This window comes from Halichoerus grypus, chromosome 1 (assembly GCF_964656455.1).
Source record: "Halichoerus grypus chromosome 1, mHalGry1.hap1.1, whole genome shotgun sequence".
Lineage (NCBI taxonomy): Eukaryota > Metazoa > Chordata > Mammalia > Carnivora > Phocidae > Halichoerus > Halichoerus grypus.
In genome coordinates, this window is record NC_135712.1 from 36,120,801 (window position 1) to 36,147,686 (window position 26,886).

The 26,886-nt window shown below is 35.7% G+C and overlaps 1 long non-coding RNA gene and 1 pseudogene across 1 annotated transcript in view; one reads left to right on the plus strand and one right to left on the minus strand.

Annotated features, from left to right (window-relative positions):
* Positions 1 to 993: 993 nt before the first annotated feature.
* Positions 994 to 26,886, minus strand: part of LOC118545667 (uncharacterized) — a 495,275-nt gene continuing 469,382 nt past the window's right edge. Inside the window, exon 3 of the long non-coding RNA XR_013443114.1 lies at positions 994 to 4,916. This is a non-coding gene — a long non-coding RNA (uncharacterized LOC118545667). The remainder of the gene's footprint in view (positions 4,917 to 26,886) is intronic.
* LOC118545668 (U2 spliceosomal RNA) lies at positions 21,105 to 21,235 on the plus strand (annotated as a pseudogene).

Consider the following 26,886-nt stretch of genomic DNA (forward strand, 5'->3'; position numbering starts at 1 on the left):
CCACTTCTCCTTCCCTTACAAATAAATATTTATTCTTCCTAGTTAAGAAGATATTTTTTCCTTGTGAATAAGAATTATGAATCATGAGATCCTGTAATATAAGTACATCTTTATTTTTAGGGAAAGAAGTATAATAGATATTGTATTACTCTGAGGAAAAATTTTTAAAAGTTTTTTTTTTTAAATATTGGTTATTTTAAAATCCAAAACATTTTCTAGGAAAATCACACCTAATTATAATTATGTGATCACTCTAATGCATAGATGATTAACTTTTTTGAATTTACCTTACATTTTTGAATAATTTACATTACAAGGTATTATTCTGAAGTGAATTTTTAATTAAATTTTAAAGATATGTATATACGTGTGTATACAAATTTAATAATTAAGTGCTAAAAATGTTTAACTCAAGACCATTTAGTTGTAAACTGCTACAGAATTTTTGTTAAGCGTACAAAGGTAAAACACGATATATAGCTTTAAGTTGATTTTAACTGATAGAAAATATATGATGTGCATATAAAAAGTGAAGATCTTACCTCATTAAAGTAGCTAGAAGGAAAAAATAATGAAATAAAGTTCAGAACTTTTCCAACTCTCTACAAATTTATAGCATGTCATATTTATCAGGTAAAGAGAATATTGGAACTACCATATTTCAATGAAATCATACCTTGTGTTTCATTATCAGAGGAAAACCTAAGGAGTCTGAACAAGTAACTAGTGAGACTATTTTTAATGACTTAACAGGTAGTGCTGGACACATTTCTACTTAAAATATGTTTTGGCTGATATTGCCAAATATCACTGTCACCATGGCAATAGTCACTTCTAAAAACAATTTAAAATAGAAAGGGCAAAAGACAAAGTAATTCTCCAACAGATGAAATATAATTGTATGAAATCTGCTGATTTATTGAGGAAAAAATTCACAGATAAAAACACAATCACTTCCAGAGAATACAAGCAGAGGGAACAATTCCTAACTGTCTGTAAGGCCAGCAACACTCTAATATCAAAACCAAAGACATTTTGGGAAAAGAAAACTACAGACCAATTATATCTCTCATAAACATAGGAAAGTCCTCAAAAAATATTAGCAAATTGAATCCAACAATGTATAAAAAGAATTATACATCATGACCAGGTGGGATTTATCCCATGTATGCAAGGCTGGTTTACTATTCCAAAATCAATTAATATAATCCGTCACATTAATGGGCTCTAGAAGAAGAATCACATGATCATATAAATGGAAGGCAAAAAAGCATTTGACAAATTCCAACAACCATTTATGATAAAGACTCTCAGTAAACAAGGCATATTAGGGAACTTTCTCAGCTGGGAATATCTACAAAAACTGACAGCTAACATCATCTTTTATGATGAGACACTATGAACTTTCTTACTAACAACAGGAACACAGCAAGGATGTTCACTTTTACCAGTCCTATTCAATATCATACGAGAAGTCCTACCTAATTCAATAAGGCAAGAAAATAAAATACAAGGTATGATGATTGGGAAGGAAGAAATAAGTTTTTATTTGCAAGTGACACAAATGACTATGTATAGACTCAAAAAGGATCAACAAAAAACTCCTGGAACTTACAAAAACTTAGAGCAATGTTATAGATACAAGATAAATATAAAAGTCATTCATTTTCCTATCTACCACAATGAACAAGTAGAATTTGAAATTAAAACATAATATGATTTACATTAACACATCCTAAAATAAAATATGTAGGGGTATACTGAACAAAGCATTTATGAGATCTATGTGAGAAAAACTACAAGATCTGGTTAAAGAAATCAAAAATATTTCATGTTCATGGGTAGGTAGACTCAATAGTATTAAGGTATCAGTTCTCAGGGTGCCTGGGTGGCTGTGTCGGTTAAGCATCTGCCTTCAACTCAGGTAATGATCCCAGGGCCCTGAGATCAAGCCCCACATCAGGCTCTCCACTCAGCAGCAAGTCTGCTTCTCCCTCTCCCTCTATGCTCTCTCTCTCTCAAATAAATATTTAAAAAAAAAAAAGGATATCAGTTCTTCCCAAATTGACCTGCAGATTCAATGCAATTCTAATCAAAGTCCCAGGAAGTTATTTTGTAGATTTTGATAAACTCATTCCTAAATTTATGTGGAGCAGCAAAAGACCCAGAATAGCTAACACAATATTGAAGAACAAAGTTGGACTGACACTACCCAAATTCAAGACATAGAAAGCTAATCAAGATAGTGTGGAATGGTGAAAGAATAGACAATTAGGTCATGGAACAGACTCAAGAGCCCAGAAATAGACTCACATGAATCAACTGATCTTTGACAAAGGAGCAAAGGCAAAACAATGAAGCAAAAATGTTTTTTTTTTTCCAATAAATGGTGTTAGAAGAATTAAACATCCATATGCATGCATAAAAAAATGAATCTAGTTATTAACCTTACCTCCTTCACAAAAATTAACTCAAAATGAATCATAGACATAAATGTAAAACACAAGACTATAAAACTCCTAGAAAATAACATAAGAGAAAATCTACATAACCTTGGATTTTGCAGGTACTTTTTACATATGACATCAAAGGCATGATCATGATCCATGAAAAAAAGAATTGATAAGCTGAACTGCTCTGTGAGAGATATTGTGAAGATAAAAAATACAACCCACTGCCTGGAAGGAAGTACGTGCAAGAGACTTACTTGATAAAAACTATTACCTGTAATACAAAAGAACTCTTAAAACTCAACAATAGGAAAACAAATAACTTGATTAAAAATGGCCAAAGACCTTAACAAATACCTCACCAGAGGAGATTTACAAATGGCAAATAAGCATAAGAGGAGATGCTCCACATCATGTGTCATTAGGAAAATGCAAATTAAAGCTATGAGACACCACTACACACTTATTAGAATGGCCAAAAGCACTGACAATACCAAATGCTGGTGAGAACTTGGAGTAACAGGAAATCTCATATTCATTGCTAGTGGGAATACAAAATGGCACAGCCACTTTGAAAGTGGTGGTTTCTTACAAAACTAAATATACTCTTTCTATATAATCCAGCAATCATGCTCCTTGGTATTTACCCCAAAGAGTGGATGGAAAACCTGTGTCCACACAGAAAGCTGCATATGGATGTTAATAGCAACTTTATTTATAAATGTCAGGACTTGGAAGCAACCAAGATGTCCTTCAGTAGGTAAATGGATAAATAAACTTTAGTACATCTAAATGATGGAATCTTATTCAGTGCCATAAAGAAATAAGTTCAAGCTATGAAAAGGCATGGTGGACCCTTAAATGCATATTACTAAGCAAAGTAAGCCAATCCGAGAAAATCACATGATTCCAACCATGTGTCATTCTGGAAAAGGCAAAGTTATGGAGACACTGAAAATATCTGGTTGTCAGGGGTGGGGTAGGGAGAGATGAACTGATGGAACACAGAGGAGTTTAAAGCAATGAAAATTCTCTATATGATACAATTAAGATGGGTACATTATAAATTTGCCCAAACCCACTGAATGTACAACACCAGGAGCGAAACCTAATTTAATCTATTGACTTGGTGATAAAGAGGTGTCGATACAGGTTCATTAATTGCTGATAATTAGAAAGCCTATGACATGTGGGTACAGGGTATATGGGATATCTCTGTATCTTTCACACTTAAAATTGATCTTAAAACAAAGCTCTTTTCTGAGATAATTCAAATTCAAACATCAGTTCTATGGAAGCTGAATGCTTACCACTCTCCCAGCTGAGATTCCAAGAGCTGTGCCTGAGCGTGTGTAGGATAGAGATAATTCAAGGGCAGCAAAGCAAACTGTCCTAGGTAGGAAACACATTTTGAAATGGAGATTTATATGCAAGCAGTTAACGGTGACAGTGCTGTCTGGGAAAAGTTATAAGGGATTGATGGAATTAGGATTAGGAGGAGGGGAAAGTTTAACTAGTTAGAACAACAACTGAGGCTTCAGGAAATCCTACAGGAATCACTGCAGAGTTTTTCTAATTGGGACTAGAGAGTCAGAGGTGTATTTTTGAATTCCCACATTAATCACACATTGGATTCACTACCTCCAGTGAGGAGTCTAAAATTGGGTGAGGAAGCTCTTTTTTTTTTTTTCCAAGATGTTACTTATTTATTTGTCAGAAAGCGAGAGCGAGAGCACAAGCAGGGGGAACAGCAGGCAGAGGGAGAAGCAGGCTCCCCGCTGAGTGGGGAGCCCGATGCAGGACTCGATCCCAGGACCCTGAGATCATGACCTGAGCTGAAGGCAGATGCTTAACTGACTGAGCCACCCAGGCATCCTGAGACAGTTATTTTCATCCATGTGCAATTCAACATTCTGTTGGTTTTTAATAATTCTACATATTTTTGTGAGTCACTAACTCCCCTTTGTTCATGATTATCTTTTCAAGGATGTTTCTATAATGAGCATGTTTGGAAGATAGAGCTATTATCTCCCTCCAGAATGAAAAGCAGGGATGCTTACTATTCAGTGTAATGAGACAATGCCTCCGGCTAGAGCCAAGCACAAGCGTGCTACCACCTATTATAAAAGATTCAGATTCCCTTAGTGAAAGGTCACTCTTATGTGCTGTAACCCAACACATGTATACACATCATCTTTTACTCTTTATGTTACTTTTTGGGAAATGGTGCTGATATACTGATTACTGTGATTGTACTGAATCAGGAGCCTTATGTCTTCTACTAGCATCCATCACATTGTGGCAGGCCAAGTTGGTAGTTTGCAAGTAGAGTAAAATCTCAGATTCTTCATAGTTCTGGACAGCCATTAGCAGCAAGCACACTTTCAGCAGCAGAGAAGAGTACCTTCATCCTGAAAGAAGGACCTGGGTAGTGCATCTTGACACTCATCCAGAGAACATGGGAATCTGCAAGAAAATGTTCAGGGAAGAATCAAGATTTGGGATTCAGCCTACTCATATGAGAAAACATCAAACAAAGAGAGATAGAGAAAGAGAAGGAGCACAAGACAGCTCACCTAAAAAGCATCAGTATGCAGAATTGGAAAGCATTCATTAGAAAAATATTAAGAGTTAGATTCATCAGTGACTAAATACATGCTAGAATGTTGTTATAAAGTTATGGTGTGGGATGGTTTTGTGTAGGGAACTCCAGACATCCTTAAGCATATGGAGAATACTATAAAGCCAGAGTATGCTCTGATAATTATGCAATATTTTAGAATACTTTGAACTTAGGATATATAATTAATACTATGTATAAACGAGAAGTACATTTTTAGCAGAAAACTGTGACTATCTCACAGGTTACATAAACTTTAACACAGTGTCATAATAAACAAAGAAAGCAAACAAAAAACTAAGGAAATGTTACGGTTTAGCTGATTTTTTCCCCATACATATGTTATAGACCTCAATTATTTAATTTCTGCAGTGATATGCTACAGATTAATTTATAAAGCATCCATGTTATCTTAAAAAGAATTTGGTAACTACTGAATTAACCCCAAAACATCATTTTTTAGATGTCAATACTCATTCTTTTTGCTTTTTCCCCAAATGTCAGTTAAGAGCTTTCTAGTTGCCAGTGATCTACTTGATGCAAGACATAAATGAGAAAGTATGACACAAAGCTCACTCACAAGCTATGGCTTTAAGAGAGGAAACAGTTGTTATTCCATGTGAAAAATTCACGAAGAAGATCTACAGCAACAGAGTGAACCAAAAATTTGCTGTGGTGAGGTAGCCGATAGTCCAAACCAATACAATGACTTACACATAATCAAAAACTCAAAAATTATAATACATTAAGTCATTTTAAAGCAATTATATAGTCAATAGGATGCCAGAAAAGGGGTTAGTTATAATACAATACATTGCTAAATTTATGGAACTGTTTTTTAATCTCACGTTTTTCTCTATTTGAAATACATGTTTTGGTTTTGTTGTTTTTTTTTTTCAATGAATTTTTAAAGAAGTTAAGATACTAATTAATATCCACATAAGGAGAAAAAATATCTGCATTAATATTTGCCAAGTAATTTTTTTAATGTAGTATTTTAGTTGACCTTGGATTTAAACTGAAGTGTGGGGAAAGAATACATAGATCTCTGAGAAAAAGTAATTTGAACCGAAGGAAAACCATTTATCATTTCAACAGGGAAAATTAGTTCATAATTACCAAATCAAAATTTATAAATCCTTGCAATGGTTAATTTTATGTGTTGACTAAAGCCATTCAGTGCTTAGACATTTAGTCACAGATTATTCTGGATGTGTTTGTGAGGGTGTTTCTAGATGAGATTAACATTTGAAATGGTAACAGATAAAGCCCACCGCCCTCCTGAATGTGGGCGGGGCTCACCCATCCAACTGAAGACCTGAATGGAACCAGAAGGATGAGTAAGAAAGGAATTCTTTCTGCTAAGTGTTGGAGCATGGACATTGCCTTTCTCTTGCCCTCAGACTGGAACATCGTGAGCTCTCCTGGTTCTCAGACCTTGCGACTTGCTCTGAAATTACAACACAGGCATCTTCTGTGTCTCTAGCTTTTTGAGTGTAGATCCTGGGACTTGTCCCTCCAGAATCATGTGAGCCAATTCTTTATAATTATCTATCTATCTATCTATCTATCATCTATCATCATCTACTATCTATCTATCATCTATCCATCTATCTAGTTAGTTAGAAGCCAGATAGGAGCAGTGGAAGGAACACCCTGAGGCAGAGTCCCAAGTCCTTGGAGGAAGATGACAGAGACATGAACTGTAGGCAAGGACAGTGATAAATAAGCTATACATTAAAAGCCCTGAGGGTACAACATCTTGACCTTGTGGCTTCCAAGACCTCAGGGCTGACAGGTCAAGAGCCACAGGTGAGGAGCATGCACTCTCTCTTCCACCTCTGCCCCAGGGTAACCCCTAGACTCATTATAATGCATTTGCATCGTGGGTACCCCCACCCACAGAGGAAGGCTGGTTTGGGTACAAACCTTGTAGGGTCAAAAACGCCTTCCAACCTGTGGGAAGAGTCCCCCAAATGATTGGAAGCAGCCTCCCTTAAAGACCACCTCACTGTACATCACAGCTCCTCCCAGCCCAGAGAGACAACAAATATCCAATCCCAAAACAACCTAGGGCCAATTCCACCTCCTGGAACCTGCTTGCTCTCCCACCTTGAGAGTGTGCTTTCACTTTAATAAACTGCTTTGTGCTTGCTACTTTCCTTCTTGCTGTCTTTATTCAATTGTGGATCCCCACATAAATCTTCTTGGGGCACCCGGGTGGCTCAGTCATTAAGTGTTTGCCTTCGGCTCAGGTCATAATCCCAGGGTCCTGGGATCAAGCCCCGCATCGGGCTCCCTGTTTGGTGGGAAGCCTGCTTCTCCCTTTCCCACTCCCCCTGCTTGTGTTCTCTCTCTTGCTGTGTCTCTTTCTGTCAAATAAATAAATAAAATCTTTAAAAAAATAAATCTTCTCATTGGGAATCCAAAGACTGAGACCTCCATTCACACAGTGCAGACTCTCACATCAGTAACACACACACACACACACACACACACTCACACACACAGATACATTTATATCCTACATCTGCACTCCCCACCTTATTCAGAGTCCATATGTTGCAGGAATTCTCTGCCTTTAGCGCCCACAGTTCTTGGTCATGCTGCTTCAAAGAATGAAGAGGTAGACCAGACGAAGAGTGGTGAGCAGCAAAGCAAAGTTTATTGAGCAATAGTATAAAGCTCCTGAAAGGGAGGGGGGGACTCAGAGGGTTGCCCTTGGAGTTTCTAAGTTTAAGGGTTTTTATGAGCTCTTTTGTGGAACTATCTTAAGCAATCAGGGTGTGCTGAGTCATGCCATCAGGGCTTTGGTCATGTATCTGTCTAGGTTAATGTCAAGGTGTGGATGGTCTTTTTTGCTGACTTCTGGGGGCTTATGTCTTAACTGCCCCTTGCCTGTGATATATTGACCAATGCTTTGTGGTTAATTGCCTTATTTTATGACATTTTGCAGAAGTCATTTCTGCAAAGACTGCAAAGCAGAATGCTAGTGTGGTCCTGTCTAAGCTGCAAAACAGGATGTTAGTGTTGTTTTGTCTTAGTGCTGTCCTGAATCCATATTTTCTTGTTGGGGCCCCTGGCCCTAACTACCTAACTGTCTAACTAACTCCTAACACATAGAGAATAGTCAATTAATAAATATGTCAGCCTTTGAAAAGTATATTCATTTTAAATAGTTTGTAGTTCCCTGAAAATGACAGAAAGGTAAATATTTGACACACATGTTGGAGTCAAAATAGTGGCGTGCTGGTAAATGTTTGACAGTCAACTCTCCAACTCTCCAAGAAAGTGGAGGAGCTGATTTGAAGTTTCTGCCAATTCCCATGGTGTAAAATCTCCCACCAAGGTCAGCTTTATGCTATCAGTTTAACATCCTTCAACACAAATTTTTAACCTATGAAAACAATACTTGTTTGCAACATTTTCCATTAAAAATGTTTTTCATTTTCATCATTGACTCTCTTTACTGAATCCCCAGTTTTTAACTAAATATTTTCTAGATTTCCACAGTTATATGTCACATAAAATTTTATACCAGTTATTCAGTAATTATTTACTTCATTTGTAGCCAATATATAATGTTACTATTATCAACCTTAAAAATAAATAGCCAGTTATTTAACCAGAAAAAAATAAGTTTATTCAGGAATAACAGGAGAATGGCAGTTGAAGACACATGAACTATGGCAAACCATAGGCAAGTCTGAAGAACAAAGGAGAACATCCTTTTTATAGAAGAAAGGAGAAACTTGGGAGGGGTTGTTTTGAACAAAAATTCACCGGAGGAGAGCAAGAGTTTGGGCTTATGGAGGCCTCTCCCTAACTGAGTTGTGATGGGTTTCTTAGTGGCTGGTTTGTTGCTAGGCAGAGAGAAAATCTTTCTTTTTCTTACTAGTCTATGTAAAATAAGCTTCTTCCTGCTGGTGTATGTAAAGTCAGCTTCAATGAGTGGTGTGTGAGTGAGACCCTTCCTTTTCTAGCTTCCCGACTCCATTTTGAATTAGGCTTCCTTTATTCATTTTCACACTATAATAGCATTAATGTAGTCACAAAGAAAAAAAAACGTGTTTAATACTTGTTTCTGAATAAAGCACATGACATCACCACATTAACCTACCTTTCAACATCACTCAGGCTTCTTTGTATCATTCTCCTGTAAATAGAGGTCTGACCTACTTTCGAGGCTCCACTACATATTGCATATGCAAATGTCACCTTTGCTTTATTGTGTTCACGATCTGCAAATGCTAACACGCAGATTCTCTCACACAGTGTTGAAGAGTTTGCACTATGCATTGTATTCTAATATCATTATTTTTCATCTCTATCAGAACATATACAGGGCCTACGATGAAGTTGAGAAAACCCAGGCACCACCAAAGAAATCACTTACAGGCTCTTCCCTCCCCGGAAAACTTTTACATTACTTGTTGGCAGATGTCCAGTTTCTATGAGGAATACACCCCTTCTCCTGACCTTGGGTAAAGGAGAGGATTCTAAGAATGCCTCATTTGACAAACGTGGTTATTGAAATGGTGGTTTCCTTTTTAAAATAGATGGAGGTCTCCCATCCAAGTACTAACCAGGCCCAACCCTGCTTAGCTTCCGAGATCAGATGCGATGGGGCGCGTTCAGGGTGGTATGGCCGTAGACTGAGGGTTGCTGGAGTGGTGGGGGGTGGGAGGGATGGGGTGGCTGGGTGATGGACATTGGGGAGGGTATGTGCTATGGTGAGTGCTGTGAATTGTGCAAGACTGATGAATCACAGACCTGTACCTCTGAAACAAAGAATACATTATACGTTAAAAAAAAAAAAAAGGTGAAGATAGTAGGAAGGGAAAAATGAAGGGGGGGAAATCGGAGGGGGAGACAAACCATGAGAGACTATGGACTCTGAGAAACAAACTGAGGGTTCTAGAGGGGAGGGGGTTGGGAGGATGGGTTAGCCTGGTGATGGGTATTAAAGAGGGCATGTTCTGCATGGAGCACTGGGTGTTATACACAAACAGTGAATCATGGAACACTCCATCAAAAACTAATGATGTACTGTATGGTGATTAACATAACAATAAAAAATAAAATAAAATAGATGGAGGTCTTGGTTTTAATTAAGGATTTCATATTTTCCAGGGAGGCTGAAGAAATTAACAAGGGCTCAGAGACAGAGGCTCCCTTTGAAAAGCAGAGTGGGTAATAAATAACTCAGGATTACCTAGCAATCCTAATTTCAAATTCCAAAGCTGTTTCCTCTGGAGATGAGTAGTGTTGCAAGTAAATTTAGTCTTGAGATTTTTTTTTGTTACAGATATCTTGTGTCTTACTCTAGAACACTCTGCACAGGTAATATCAGTAACTCCACAAATCTCATTTCACTTACATTGAAAGTTTGAATTTAAGCCATGTTCTCTGAGGTAAAAGGGTCAGGGGTTTTATCCACTAAGCCACAAACCCCTCATTTCAAGTACTTTTGAGTCCTGGTATTTCTTTGTGACAGAAGATACTCATGAAGAATTATGCACTGTGCCTGAGGGTGAAGAAGTAAAAGAAAGACAGCCTTATTAAGAGTACATGTGCCACAGCCAGAAAGATTTTGACCTTCACAATGACTCAAAGGCAGAGAGGAATGCAAAAAAGCTCCATTGCTGTTAAACATTGTAACAGGACAATCTTTAGGGCATCTAAAAAAAAAAAGTGTAACTGTTTATCAATACTGGGAGGATGAAAACAAATTTAGGATTGGACTGAGATTAATAGAGAAAAATTCAAAGATAGAAAACTTTAAAAACTGAGAGTCAAAGAAGAGACTAAGGAGATGGGATAGGAAGTGATTGGTAATCTTGTTTCATACTGTCTGATACTCTTTGTCTCCCATAAATGATTAAATGGTCACTTAAACCATTTTGCTGCTCTCATTTTGAAAACAGAAATGATTATCATTCCCCAAATAAGCACCCATGGACAGAATACTTTTCAGATTACTTTTGAAAAGTATATTCTGATTGAAAGATAAATATACCCAGATTTAAACACAAAAAGCTTTGAATAAATACAAGAACGCTAGTAACTTAATTATATTTTGATGCTAAATTAAGGGGTGTAAAGTATTATAAAAACAAGATAGGAAAAATCCACCTGGTGCCATCAATAAGATGTTGAGCAAACAGCATTTGTACAGTTGAATAAAACCATAAAAATTCATACATTTAGCTTTAAGTAAAAAATATTGCCACATTCTGTCATATAATTTTTTTTTTTTTTTAAGATTTTATTTATTTGACAGAGAGAGAGAGACACAGCGAGAGAGGGAACACAAGCAGGGGGAGTGGGAGAGGGAGAAGCAGGCTTCCTGCTGAGCAGGGAGCCCCATGTGGGACTCGATCCCAGGACCCTGGGATCAAGACCTGAGCCGAAGGCATACGCTTAACGACTGAGCCACTCAGGCGCCCTGTCATATAATTTTTATTAATGAATTACACTACACTCATGTTCTCATTAGCAGAAACTTGTCTCCTCTTGCCTGACTTCTCACAGCTTTGCCCAAAGCATCTTGGCTTGTGTCTTGTGTACAATCTAATTTAAAGTGGTTTAATTCTCCCTTCAAATGCCAGGAAGAACACAGCATTGGAAAGCCCACTGCAACTATTGCTTCTCAAGCTGTCAGAGTCCTCATCAGCAGCATCCAATTACAATTGCTCACGCTAATATCGTAAAGATCTATTTTCATCTCAAAATAGAAAAATAATAAATCACAACCACCGATATGTTAAATTATTTTAGAAAAACCTAACACTCATCAAGATAACCTAATTTAAATTAATATTTTTTATCCATGAAAGTTTATATTATGGAATTTCTTAAGAACACAAATGATTCTGAATTTTCCATTCTTTTAATTAATTAATTTATTTATTTATTTATTTATTTGAGAGAGAGAACACGAGCAGAGGGGAGGGGCAGAGGCAGAGGGAGAAGCAGACTTCCTGCTGAGCAGGGAGCCTGACTCAGGACTCAATCCCTAGACCCTGAGATCATGACCTGAGCCAAAGGCAGACACTTAACTGACTGAGCCACCCAGGCACCCCTGAATTTTCCATTTTTAAAATTACAACTATAATTAAATTTAAATTTAAAATAATTTTAAGTTGTATTCTATCATAATTTCTTAATGAAATTTTCAATTATTGATATTGTACTCATTAGGAGGAATTAATTTTATATAATGCTCATTGGTCAGAATTCATGACCATTTTTATTGGCTGAAACTATATCAGTTATCCTGTCATAAATATGGCAGTGATATATCTGTAAATTTAAAAGGTATATTTTAATTCCAGGACATAATTTCAATACATGTTTTCCAAACCTTCTATTTAAATTTGCCCGAATATATTCTTTTTCTGTTCACTCTTTAGGTGACATAAGAAATGGACAGATACTTCTATTTACTATATAAGGGCTCATAAGGTAGTTTTAAAAAAAGTTATGGAAGTAGCTGTTGATAACAGTAATCTAGAATGAACATCAACTTATCAACACTGTATGTAGATATAATCTCTTTTTCTTTGATTATTAATCTCCCACTGTTCTATATCAAAGGTAAACGTATTTCATTCTATCAGTTAACCTGTAGGATAATGGGTACACATCTTTCTACAGCATTTGCATCTTTAGATAGGCAGTATTTCCCACACTCTTTATCGAATTCATTCTAAATAAATGCTAGATAAAAAAGAACACTGCCCAGGATAATTAGCTCAAATCATCTGGGATGCAGTTCCCAAACTTTAGCCTAAAATCAGAATTACCTAAAGAGAAAACAGATTTCTGAGTTTCATCTCCAGAGTTTATGAGTCACTCGACCTGGGGTGGGACGCAAGAATCTGTATTTTTCAAAAATTCCCAGTGATACTAATATTACTAGCAATGGGACTTCACTTTAAGAAATACTGCCCTAGGGGAACTGTGTTTTTAAGACATTATCAGGTGCTTCTGCTGGTTTCCTAAGATGAGGGCAAAGTTTTTATACTTGCATCTTGGCCCATCCTGCCCTATTGCTGCATTTCTTCCTGCCACACTCCTCTTCATATATGAGCACGATATATCTGTGAAATATAATTCAACACAATGCACAAATTAGAATTTGAAGAGATTAGTTACTTCTTTCTTCATCTGACATGTAACTCTTACAATTTTTATGATTATATTCCAGCTATGATTTAATATTCTGTCTCTCTGACCAGATAGTGGGTTACGAATGTAAACGCTCACAAGGGCTAGAAAGACAAAATAAAGGGGATAGATGGGTTGGATGGAAACTGGTAAACTGGATGGTCCATTCCGTGTCTAAAGGTAAAAACAATTAACTGTTACTATAAGGAATACAGGACCAATATTAACAAGAAATGAGGATTTTTTAAGAGAAAAATCGCATCTAAATGTGTAAATGTGAGCATTTAATATTTCTTGAGTGAATGAATGAAGAAAATGCTTACAAATCTTATCTAATTAGCTATGATTTTCATAAACTTTATTTTAGATTAGTTTTAGATCTGTAGAAAAGTTGCAGATAGTATAGAATTCCCATATGCTCCTTATCATTTTTATTTTTAGCATTTTATATCTTCATGATACATTCGTCACAACTCAGGAGCCAAATCTGATACAATATTATTAGCTGAACGACAATTTATTCAGATTTCACTAATGTTCTTTTTCTGTTCCAGGACCCCATCCAGACAGACATAGTTAATTGCTATGTCTTCTTGGACTTCTTTTGCCTGGGATGTTTCTCATGATTTACTTGTTTTTGATGGCCTTAGCTGTTTTTAAGGAATACTGGTAAGGTATTTTGTACAATGTCACTCTAATAGGGTTTATCTGGTATTTTTTTTCTGTGGTTAACCTAAGGTTATATGATTTGTAAGAAATTCCACAGAAGTAAAGTACCATGTCATCACATTACCTGAAGTACATGTTATCAACAGGACTTAATCATTAATGATGTTAACAATTAGCTGCCTGAAGCAGTGTTTACCAGGTTTCTCCACAGTAAAGTTACCCCTGCCCCCTTTTTATAATCTACTCTTTCAAAGCAAGTCACTAAACAGAACCTACACTCAAGAGTGGGAAGAGCAGTTATACCTTATTAAAAGGAGAGTATCTTCATAAATTATCTGGGATTCATTTGTAAGAAAGATTCGTCTTTTCTCCCTCATAACAATAATCTTTTAATAAAAAAATAATAAGAAAGCATTCTTCAATTTAACATAATGTGACACTTTAAGGGAAAGTATACTATTCTTCATTTTATTCTAATGGAGCAATCTTTATAATTAAAATATTACTTTCTAAATTCAGATAGCCTGTAATATCTTTTACAAATGTGGCTTCTAAATTGGGTGCATATTGATGAAATATCATAATCAGAAATGATCTCCATATTGCAGAGGAAGGAGCACAAGCCTGAATGAGTTAGTAAAGCAAATCTCTGGGATAAAGCAGGAAAATGTACAGCTTTGTAGAGCATGTAATATACAAGGGGCAAGGATAAACAGTACATGTTGCATTTGATTGACTCAGCCCTCCTTAATATATTAAAGACTCCAACCGCTAACCATATTTTTAGATTTTCTTTGCTATGACCAACAAAGAGACAAAGAACAATAACAAAGAGAAGAATAGAGTTTTTGGCCAGGAAAGGACCTCAGCCATCATTAATCTGATAAGCTCATTTTGTGTATAAGGAAATGTTTAATCTGAAAACGTTGAAAGACTGGCATTGTGGTATACAGCTATTTGAAGGATAAATAGCATTATCTTCCATTTTTTGGACTTCCAAGTCAGTGTTTTATTATTACACTCTATTTTACTCTGAAGAATGAGAGAAGAAAATTAACCCTTACCTGGAGAGAATGCTGAATTGCAGTTTTCTTTCTTTGTTCCTGTTCTGGTTTGTTATGTGCATTTGGCTAAGGCTAAGAGTATTGCTTCTGTGAATTCCCTTCCCAGGGTTTTAGATTATAAATGGCTAAGAGTAAAATTTACATGAAATTTGGAGGGTTAAAAAAATAATAATAGGGGCACCTGGGTGGCTCAGTCGTTGAGCGTCTGCCTTCGGCTCGGGTCATGATCCCAGGGTCCTGGGATCGAGCCCCGCATCGGGCTCTCTGCTCAGCGGGAAGCCAGCTTCTCCCTCTCCCACTCCCCATGCTTGTGTTTCCTCTCTCGCTGTGTGTCTCTCTCTGTCAAATAAATAAATAAAATCTTAAAATAATAATAATAATAAGAATAAGAATAAGAATAATAATAAAGAAGCTTCCCAAGAACTGGAAATTTCCATTTCCACAGACCTGGCTCAGAGATCCCTCTTCCCCATTGTTCTTCAGTTACCAGATGTGTTTGACTTTTTGGATTTTCTTGCAGCTCTGATTTGTGCACAGGTACAGACTTTTTCTCTGATTCACTGACTTCCCCATTCCAGAGGATTTTTTTTTCTCAAATTCTCCCTAAGCCCCCATTTTTTTCACTGTGTTTTATTTTGTTTATGTTTCACTCCTCTAGACTACTAAATGAAGGAAAAGGGGAGTATTCCTTTTGGAAATAAGGAGATGCTTCACTATAAATCGGATGACTTAAAAAACAAAGAACGATAGAAATTACCATCGAATTTGCTACTTGTATTAGTATGCTCAGGCTGCCATAACAAAATGCCATAGACAGGTGGCGTAAGCAACAGGAAATTGTTTTCTCACAGTTCTGGAGGCTGGAAGTCCAAGATTAAGGTGCCAGCATGATTGGTTTCTGGTGAGGGATCTCTTCCTGGCTTGCCGATGGCTATCTTATTATGTCTTCACATGGCCTTTCCTTAGGTGCCAGCATGCTGACAGAGATGGAGAGCTGGATTTCAGGTAAGCTTCTTATGGGAATACTATTCCTATCAGATCAAGGCCCCTCCTTAATTACTTCCTTAGAATCCCCACTCCAAATGCAGCCACACCGGGATTCAGGGATTCAACGTATGAACTTTGTGGGTAAACAACCATTCAGTCCATACAATTACTTAGTCAAATAAAAACAAATGATAAAGCAAATAAATGTATAAATATATAAACAAATAAGGACCAAAAAAAAAAGAGGACCATTGATTTGAAGGTTTCAGATCAGATATTTCTAAATGTTGACCTTAAATGTGTGCCAGTCTGACTTCTTAAAAATTAAACTGAGAGTTGCTGGAGTGGAGGTGGGGTGGGAGGAATGGGGTGGCTCACCATAGTGAGCGCTGAAAATTGTGTTAAGACTGATGAATCACAGACCTGTACCCATGAAACAAATAATACATTATATGTTAATTAAAAAAAGAAAGAAAGAAAAGTAATTTAAGGAAAGGATGAAAACGAGCCAAATATAAAGTTCAAAGTTGACAATGTTCTAATGAAAGCAATAAACACTGATTACTTTCTTTCAAATGTTTTTCCAAATTTAAATGACAAATGCTAAAGCCAAACAATACACTGTGAATGAAGAAAATATGGGTGGTTCTAATTTTAGAAGACAGGGATATTGTCTTTTCTGGAGATCATTAATCCATAAAACCAGCATAAAATGTATATATCTACATACCCATGTAATAAAAAACTAAAATTTCCCACCAAAATAAATAAATAAATAAATAAATAAAAAATAAAAGAATTAATTAGGGATTTCCATCAAAATGTACATTCCCAGTGTGTATCATGACAAACCTCCCTGAATGATTCTGAAAAAAACTGATCTATAACAGCTGGTTTGAAACACAAAATCCAATTCATGGGTAGTCTGCTTTAGTCACATTACAAGAAAGATTTTAAGGTCAAGCTTAACCCTAATTTGGAAGTACTATACACGATGCAGAGCTCCTACTATGTATGCAGAAGGTTATAGTGATGGAAGATATGGCATATGTGTGTTATACTTGTTAAAAATTTAAAAAGAGAGATGTGTAAGATTCATATCTACAATGTTGTCCTTTAACTGAATATGATTTCCTAAGTTTTTGAAGTTTATTTGAAAGTAAATTTTAAAAAGTTTGAAACCTACTGTGAAACTTTATAGCAAAAGCTAAACCACATATTCTATAAATGTCAAATATATCTAAAATTTTATTATATATACATAAAAAAAGATCAAAAATACAAGAAAGTTTAAATAATGGGAGATGTTTTCCTGACTAATACAAGAAACTATAAAATTAAGTTTCTTCCATATTTATTTTTTTTAATAAAAAAAAGAAATGTAACTGTTTTTGGCAAAGAGCTAACTCCTAGAATTAATTAATGTTGGCAAAATGCAACTACACCTGTCTCTAAATGAATTCTTAAAAGCACAACTAATTGGGACAGAATTATTTGTCTTAGAAAAAAGAAGTTTATAGAGTGAATTAATTGTTTAAAAGTGCATAAAAGGTTATTACAAAGGAATATTGTACAGTTGTTTCTGTCTCCAATGAAGTTATGACATAACCAAGTGCTCTATTAAAGGAGAAATCTGAAAACTCACTGTGAGCATACCACTAAGTGAGCTGTGTTTAGGAATGATCCAAAGAGGCAACATGCCTTCTAACTTAAAAAATGTGGGAGTTAAAGGCAGAATAAGCCAGTGCAAATAAACTAGACATAGTTAGCTTGAGTGAGGGCTGAGAAATAATGATTTAAAGAAATAAGTGAAGGGCGCCTGGGTGGCTCAGTTGGTTAAGCAACTGCCTTCGGCTCAGGTCATGATCCTGGAGTCCCTGGATCGAGTCCCGCATCAGGCTCCCTGCTCGGCAGGGAGTCTGCTTCTCCCTCTGACCCTCCCCCCTCTCATGTGCTCTCTCTCATTCTCTCTCTCTCAAATAAATAAATAAAATCTTAAAAAAATAAAAAATAATAAAAAATAAAAAAAAAGTGAAATTGAACAATATTAGAAGCAATTAAAAAGTAGATCTTTATTAAGGTAAATAACTCTTCAGCCAAATTAATCTTTTTTTATTTTTTTCAAAGAATTATAATCCTCTTTTATATTACTAGTGCTGATATTTGAGAGCAGACAATGTAAATAAATGTGATGAAGATACTTCAGGATTATCTGAATGGGGACCAGGTGTGGAAGTTAATATTCTGCCGTTAAGACAGCAATCTGGTCCAGCGCTTTAGAATTTTTAAATTCATCACTTTGTTCATTATTTATACATATCCATTGGCAGCTTGCCAATCATAATGTATGCACAAAGACAAAAGCCATATAATTAGCTGTGGATGACCTGTTTTGGTAGAAACCTCTCTGCAATACGTCAGAAATACTATTTTGAAGCAAGTATTTTGAAAAAATATTTTTTAGGATAGACATAGCTGTCACTAACAAACTATGTAACCATTAGAATGTGCTCATGTATTCTTCCCAAAATTATTTGTTTGTTGTTATAATGACATTGGCTGACTTGGGGGATGTAAATTATTTTCTATGTAATGTTTGCTAATATTATGCATCAAGATGGAGAATAATGGTGCTGACTTTTCAGTAACTTAATAGTTGACTATATTTTCCCATTTTATTTTATGTGCATTTTGAACTGCATATGCACTATATTTCATAGTTGATTTTAGCACAGGATCCAGATGTTCCTGACACATCTGTTTTCGTACCTCTATATAAATGAACTTCAAAATGATACTAGCAACTCTAGGGACTGCATTAGTCACAATAAAAAGTACATATTTTTGTCTTGTATACACAGGGATCATCTATGTATAAAGTAGATGTCGACTAGCTAGTCATTTTTTACGTATCCTTGCAATGCAGTTATTTACATACTACTGATTTGGTATGCCTGGCCATCTGGTTATGGATGAAATGTTGCACTTACTTTTTTTTCTTTTGCCTTTGTTTAAAAGGACTTTCTAAATGTTATCAATACCAAATGTTCTATGATTATTTATACTAATAACCTACAAAAAATTTTATATTTTTCCAGATTGTTGCATGATACATTTCTCAATTTACATACCATTTGATTTTTAGCTGACTTTGTAAAATGGTAGAATTAAATATAATGTTTTGAGTGTTTTTATAGATGTTGTACGACACACACTATTTCTTAATAACTATGTGAAACAGTAGATATACACCACCTGCTCTTTTGCCAGTAAAGATGCAGCTGGGTAGTTAAAAGTTCAGGCAAAGCAGTCTAAGTGTTTTGTGGCAAGAATGGCTGTTGGCTTTGTTGACTGTGTGAATTTGGGCAAGATGTAAATTTCTCTAAGTCCCAATTTCTTTATCTGTAAAATGAGGATAGTTGTAGAATTAATTCACACAGTTGTTGCCTGGGTTAAATTAGATAACCTATTTAGAGAACTTAACACAACACCAACCATATAACAGGTACTTTTGAAAGGATGGCCTTTTAGATTAATATGATTAAATAGAGAGTAATTAAAATATTTTATATGATTTTGAAAAAGTTGAATTTATTACTACTTACTTAGCTATGTATTTTGCTAATTTTAATATTGAAGATAAACTATTAAATAATATATATTCTTATTTTAACCTACTTAAACAACATCATTAGAAGTTTATGATGTCATGCCCTAAATTTTTTAAATGTTATTAAAAACTCTTCTAATAAAAAGGTTAGAGTGCCTGGGTGGCTCAGTCAGTTAAACATCTGCCTTCGGCTCAGGTCATGAGCCTGGAGTTCTGGGATCGAGCCCCGCATCGGGCTTCCTGCTCGGCAGGGAGTCTGCTTCTCCCTCTACCCTTCACCCTGCTAGTGCTCTCTCTTTGCTCTCTCTTTCACTCTGTCTCTCTCAAATAAATAATAAAAAATCTTAATAAAAAAAAGTCTAAAATACATTTTTACATAAAGTCTTTTCTAAGTCTTCTAAAAAAAGAGCTTTAATTAGGTATGATTAATATACAAAAACTGCACGTATTAAATATATAAAATTTGGTCAGTTTAGCTATATAAATACATCTGTGAAACCATCACCACAGTCAAGGTATTGGGCATATTCATTATCTCCAAAAGTTTCCTTGTGTCCTTGTGTGCCTTTGTTTGTGTGTCTGTGTGTGTGCTATAAGAACACAACATAAGATCCACCCTTTTAACAAACTTTTGAGTGCATAATACATAACCGCTGACTAGAGACACTATGCTGTATAGCATGTCATCTGTCTCCTCCATGACAACACCTTCTAGTTGGAGTCTCTGTCCTCTGCAGGAATTTTGAAGTATCCTGTTGGGGCACCAGAGCAGAGAGCAGTGAGACCCAGTTGCTGGCCAAGAACCTGAATTTCTGCTTTCTCTCATTTGGGCCTGCAGTTTGCTATAAGTTGTAGCCCCACCTCCTTTCATAAGCAGGAGAGCATTACCTCTTCATCAGGCTCTAAGACTCAAGCCTGGGCTCCAGGCTACCCATCTTGCATGAAACACATTTTAGCCCCATTGGTCAAAGATTGCTGAGTTCCCAGGCCCCAGTGTCTGCTTCTAGACCTAGAGGTCCCTAGTGGCTTCAACATCCCTGTCCCATGGTTTGGTTGTTTTGTCCTGTTTGTGTTGTTTGTTGTTTATTTTTTTCTGGTCTACACTGATGTTTTAATTATTTTTCCACCTAACTATGCATTTTTATTTATGTGGATTTGGAACAAACGGTTTGGCAGGGTTTGAAATTACTGTTTCTTTTGTACCAGAATTTTTTTGTATCATTTTTATAGTATCATTCTTCAACCAAATTTTGATGTATTGTGCACTGCAAGTTATAACCCTGTCATACCAGAGAGCTTCTACTACCCATAAACAAGTTTTGGGTTTTGCTAAAGTTTACACGAGTACCCTAAATTTTAAATAATGGCATGACTGAAGTCTAAATTCAAAGATATGGCTTTATTTCATAGACTGCCTAGAATGCAGTTTTTTAATCATTCACAACTGACATCTTAGATTCTTAAATACATATCTAAACTACATGTTTTCTTTGCTCTGGTGACATTCATATTTTAAAAAGCTGCATTATATAATCGCTTCTTGGCCTTTTGGCTAAGATCAAGTGTAGTATCTGTTCTTATCAGTTTAAAAAGCTGCATTATTTATTATATTATGTTAGACATCAACCATACCCAATTTTAGAGATTTATGGTAAGAACCTAGAAAAATTTAGTGAAATAAAAGGAATTCACTTGAATCTAAAGAGTGAAAAGAATACAACAACTTCCCATGTCTGTAATCTTCCAAATATGGTGTTACTACACTGGCTCTTATGAAAATTTTCTTCCTAATGATTATGGCAGTTATCATAATATAGATTAAATATCATGGTGGAAAAGCCAGTATCATAAGGTTTTCGACTTGTGGTCTGTTTCAAGATCCTCAGATAAGGAATGATGTGGAATGTGAACTTGGCTCATTGATTAAAAGGGATACCAAAAATGTGAATTTAGACACACATTTTTAAAGGCAAACATGGTTTTTTGAACTTTTTAAAAATTATAACACCACATGAAATCATTGATTAATCAATATCATTTCATCGCATGGAAATTAGTGCATTTACTTTTGAAGTTCCACTTTGCTTACCTGGGTAACTATCCTCCAACTTATAATGTTAGCTTATCTCCTGACATATGTTAAAAATAGCATTTCATAAGCTCCATTACATATTTGAAAATGAAAAACAAATCTTTGAAATTAAAATGAAAAATATTGGCAATACAGCTCTGACTCTATTTTTCTTTGGCTCTATAATTCAACACTTCCATTAATGAACAAGAATAAATTCCTTAGTGAATATTCATCTTTAATCTATTAAACTATCTGGCCAGTATATAAAAAATATGCTATAATTACATAAATGTGTATGATACCACATAAGTAGAGTTTAATATGTTAATTTGGCACCAGAAATTCTGCCTTTCATTTCACTTGTATGAGAGTGTGTGACAAGGTGTGAAGTGCACTAGCCTGGAGGGAAGGGCTTTTAAGTCCTCATGTTTACCCTGATTTAACAAACAGTGTGAACTAGGGCCACCCTCTTTTTCCTCAATTTTATGATGTGTCTCTCATCTATGACACATCAAATATTATGCATCTCTTTCTGCTTAATATGTTCTATGTATCTCTAAACCAACCTGGAGCTTCTGGAAAAACAACAACTTTAAAGTATTGAATAGGATGACATATTAATGAAACCAAAGTTCCTTTAAGGAAGCTTAATGCAGAGAAGAGGAAATGATAGATGGGGAGGAAACTGAGATTTGGAAATATTTCTTTTAATTGGCAATAAGACTCTACGTGAAACGATGGTTTTAGAAATCAGAATAAAATGTGGCAGAACGCAGTTCTGACCGGAAGTCACATTGTGACTTAGTAGTGGATGTGTGGATGAAATTCTTATATAGCTGATTGCATTTCAAAGGAATAGTGAAAAATATTGCTAGTTTCCAATATCTGCCTGCTCCAGTGAGAATTACAACCCGATTTAAATGAGTCCAATGAACCCTCCTATTGAGGAAAGAATCCGATTTCATCAAAGTGGCTTCAGCCCTTGGCACGCTGTGTTTGCATGTGGCCCAAGGCACAGCCCACTGGGAGTGGCAGCCCCTGCCATCAGTGTCAGTCAGGCAGCAGACATTTCTGTCTTTGTATTATCAAGGAGCTCCAGGCTCTTGGGCGGGTCAGACTGCCCTGAGATGCTGACAGTGAGCCGCTGCACAGACAGACCAGGGAGAGGCTCTCACTCTGCATTTAAAGGGCCCAAGAGCTGTAGGAAGACAGTGTTCCTGCTTCTTCCAAGTGGCATGTGTGAAGAGATATCTGATTTAGCAGCTCTGACAGCCCACAGGAAACTTGATCCAGACAGAAACAGAATGTGAAATAACAGGAGCTCCCATCCTTGAGTTTCAGAAAGAGGAGAGGAGACTAAGAATTCTGAGTGTCTCTGATAAACCAGGCATCACGTTGGGTGTGTTAAACATACACTTTCATTTAATTTCCCAAAACACCATGTATGCTTGTAGAGTTTAAATAATGTAACTTTGGTCATCTAGTAAATAAGTAGTTGTGGGTAAAAAAATAATAATAATAATCTGATAATCTGAAGCAGCAATTCAAACACAGGGAGGAAAAGCGTGGGTTCTGGAATCCTGCAATTTGGTTTCAAAATTTGTTTCAACCACTTCCTAGTGATGAGACTTGAACAACTTTTCTAAATTTTTGTGCCTTGGTTCCTCATCTGCAAAATGTAGGTAGTGTTTACGTAACAGAGTTGTAAGATTCAAATTAGATTACCTCTATTAATTGCTTAGACAAATATCTAATGTTTACTAACTCCCCAGAAAATGTTTGATATTATTTTCCAATGATCTTCAAAATCTGTGCTATTCTAAAATGTCATTCTAAAATGTCATTGAATCATAAGATTCAAATTAGATTACCTCTATTAATTGCTTAGACAAATATCTAATGTTTACTAACTCCCCAGAAAATGTTTGATATTACTTTCCAATGATCTTCAAAATCTATGCTATTCTAAAATGTCATTCTGCTTCCTGTATTTGAGTGTGACAATCATAATACCCATTGAAATATACTTTTCATGTTTCTATTAAGATTAATCTTAATTATGGTGATAATCTTATGCCATTTGTATATTTGTTAAAACTCAACTTACTTTACCCCTATTGTTTGAAAGTTGCTCGTTGATGAGCTCTAAGTAATACATTATTGGAAATGGAAAACTTAACTGGTAACTTTGTAGCCTTAGGAATTGTGAATAGAGGGCAATGAAGACAGAAAAAAATTTTTAAATAAGTGAAATGAATAAGTGCATTAAAAGAAACAGAGAAACACAAATAAAATGCTTCAAAGAAAATGTTATTTTTACCATCCGCTGAATGCCTCACAGCTATCTTGAGTTTAACACATTGAAAAGAAAACTACTTACTTCCCCATCTCTATTGCAAAATGACTCTTCAGTCTGTTTTGTATGTCCTGTTAAATGAGATGGATTAGTAATCTGATAATTCATTTGCTCTTATTCAAACCAAATCTTTGTGAATTATATAGTATTAGAGAAATATGTTCTAGAGTGTACTTATTCATACTTAGAAGCATACATTCAATAAGTATTTGACTAATGCTTCTCATAGGCATTCACTTTTTTTTTAAGTTTATAAACAATAGTGAACAAATTCTTCTTCCCATAATGAGTTTACAGTCTTTGAAGAAATAGACAAATCCATACATAATACATTTAAAAATTCTGATAGTACTTACTATAAATAAACACACTAACAAAACAAAACAACATAAAAAGGAACAGTGGAAGTAGTTGGAAATTCAAGGGAAACATCCAACTACTATTTCTTTGGTCTGGAACACACCTTCTCAGGTAGTTATATTGTCCTCTCAAATCTTCAGGCCTCTGTTCCAATGTTGCCTCTCCATCATCTATGTAAAATATCAACCCTCCTCCAATATGAAAGGGTTAGACTTCCCTTAATATGTTTTTTTTTTAAGTAATAATACATATTGACAGCTGACTGTGTGGCATATTTACTTGTATATTTATTTTCACTACCACCCACCAGAATGAAAATCTGAGAGGGCCCGGGCTGTATATCTCCTTTGTCATATCCCAGGGCCCAGAAGAGCCAGAGACATACTAGATACTCAGTAAACCCTGCTGAACAAATGAATGAGATACATTTGCCTGCAGGCCTCAAGAAAAGGTGAGGCTAATGTGTTCGAGGTGGGAGGAGGCAAGAACTTATAGCAAAGGGAGCACAGAATCTCCCTGCAATAATATGTAAAGAACATAACAGTTTAGAAAAATTAAGGAGCTAGTGTATCTGGGATACAGTGAAAAGAAGAAACTTGGCTTAAGAGAGATTGGGAATATGCAGTGTCAATTCCTTCAAGGCTTTCTTATGAAGCGGGAGAGCTAGGTTCTTGCCTCACAGAGTCGAAGAATGAATCTTGTGGACAGCAGAGGGTGAGTAAAGCAATAGAAGCTTATTAAGTGAAGATACTGAAAAAGCTCTCAAGAGTGAGAAGGGTCCCGACAGGGTTGCTGACGAGGGCCTTTAGGGTTGGTCTTTTATACAAAGCTAACCAGGGAACTTAAATCCTTTTAACATCTCTATTGATACCACCTTCAATGGCTTACTTCCTTTTTAGGGGCTGGTTATTTTTTGTTGGTCACAGGTGATTATCATAAAGACACCCACCCCACATGACCCACCCCCATACACCTAGGGCAGTGTGGTCTGATTTGTCCCCTTATCTCTGGTTTCCCCACACCTCTACATTTTGGGGATTTCTGTGAGCCTGGTCACATAGCCCCCTATCTTTCCCTACCTAGCTCCACCTGTCCCTTACTCACTTAAGAATGTTTTGAATTTGTTTTTAATAAATTAGAGTGACTGAAGGTCTTGAAAGTAAAGTAATATAACCCCATTTATTTAGTGTTCATTTAATGTGGTTCCTTAAGTATTTTTGTAAATTTTACACAATCATATTGAGGTATAATTTCCATAAAATTTTCATATACATGTGTTCTAGTAACTCTATAAATTGTATAACCACAAACTCAGTCAAGATATCAAATATTTCCATCACTCCAAAAAGAACCTTGGTTCTCCTTTCTAGGTAGCCCCAAAACACCAATATTAGATTGGCAATTGTGGATGGACTCTGTGATACAATAGATTTGTTTCTCCTGTTCTTGACTTTTTAAAAAAATAAATGTAGGGCGCCTGGGTGGCTCAGTTGGTTAGGCGACTGCCTTCGGCTCGGGTCATGATCCTGGAGTCCCGGGATCGAGTCCCGCATCGGGCTCCCTGCTCAGCAGGGAGTCTGCTTCTCCCTCTGACCCTCCCCCCTCTCATGTGCTCTCTCTCTCTCTCTCTCTCTCAAATAAATAAATAAAATCTTAAAAAAAAAAAAAATAAAAATAAAAAATAAATAAAAAAATAAATGTAATCATACCTAATATACTCATTTATGTCTGTCTTCCTTTGCTTATGATTATATTTTTGAGTCATCCATGTTATTGAGTGCATTAGTAGTCCATTTATTTTTTATTGCCAAGTTGCATTTCATTGTCCTAATACTACAGGATTTTTTCTTTTTTAACCATTCACTGGCTGGTGGACACTTGGGTTGTTTACAGTTCAGAGCTATTAAGAATTAGCCTGTTTATAAACATGTAACAAATACATGTGCAGACATATATTTCATAACTCTTGGGTAATGAAGGATTGAGATGAGTAAGTCATGCAATAAATTTATTTTTAAATTTATAGACATTACCATAAAGTTCTCCAAATAGTCCCATCATTTCACATTGTACCATCAGTGTTCTATGAGAGCTCCGGTCCACATCTTCAGCAATACTTGATAATTTTAGGCATTCTAATTGGTATGTAGTTGTGTATTATTATGATTTTATTTAATATTTTCTTGCTGTGTAATAATGTCTACCATCTTTCCTATCCTAAAGGCTATTAATGTATCTTCTTTCTTGACGTGTCCATACAAGTCTCTTGCACAGTCTTAAAGGGGAATGTTTATCTTCTTATTGAATTTTAAGCTTTTCTTTTCTTTTTCTAGATACAGGTCCCTTTTCATATATTTGTATTGCAAATATTTTTGACCAGTCTGAAGCTTGCCTATCACTTTCTTAATATTTTAAAAAACACTATTTTATTAAATATAAAATAATTTTTTAACTACTTTAAGCTTCTTATCTCTTTAGGTGTCTTTGTCTACTTCGAGGCATGGGTTGTTTTAGATCTTTTGTC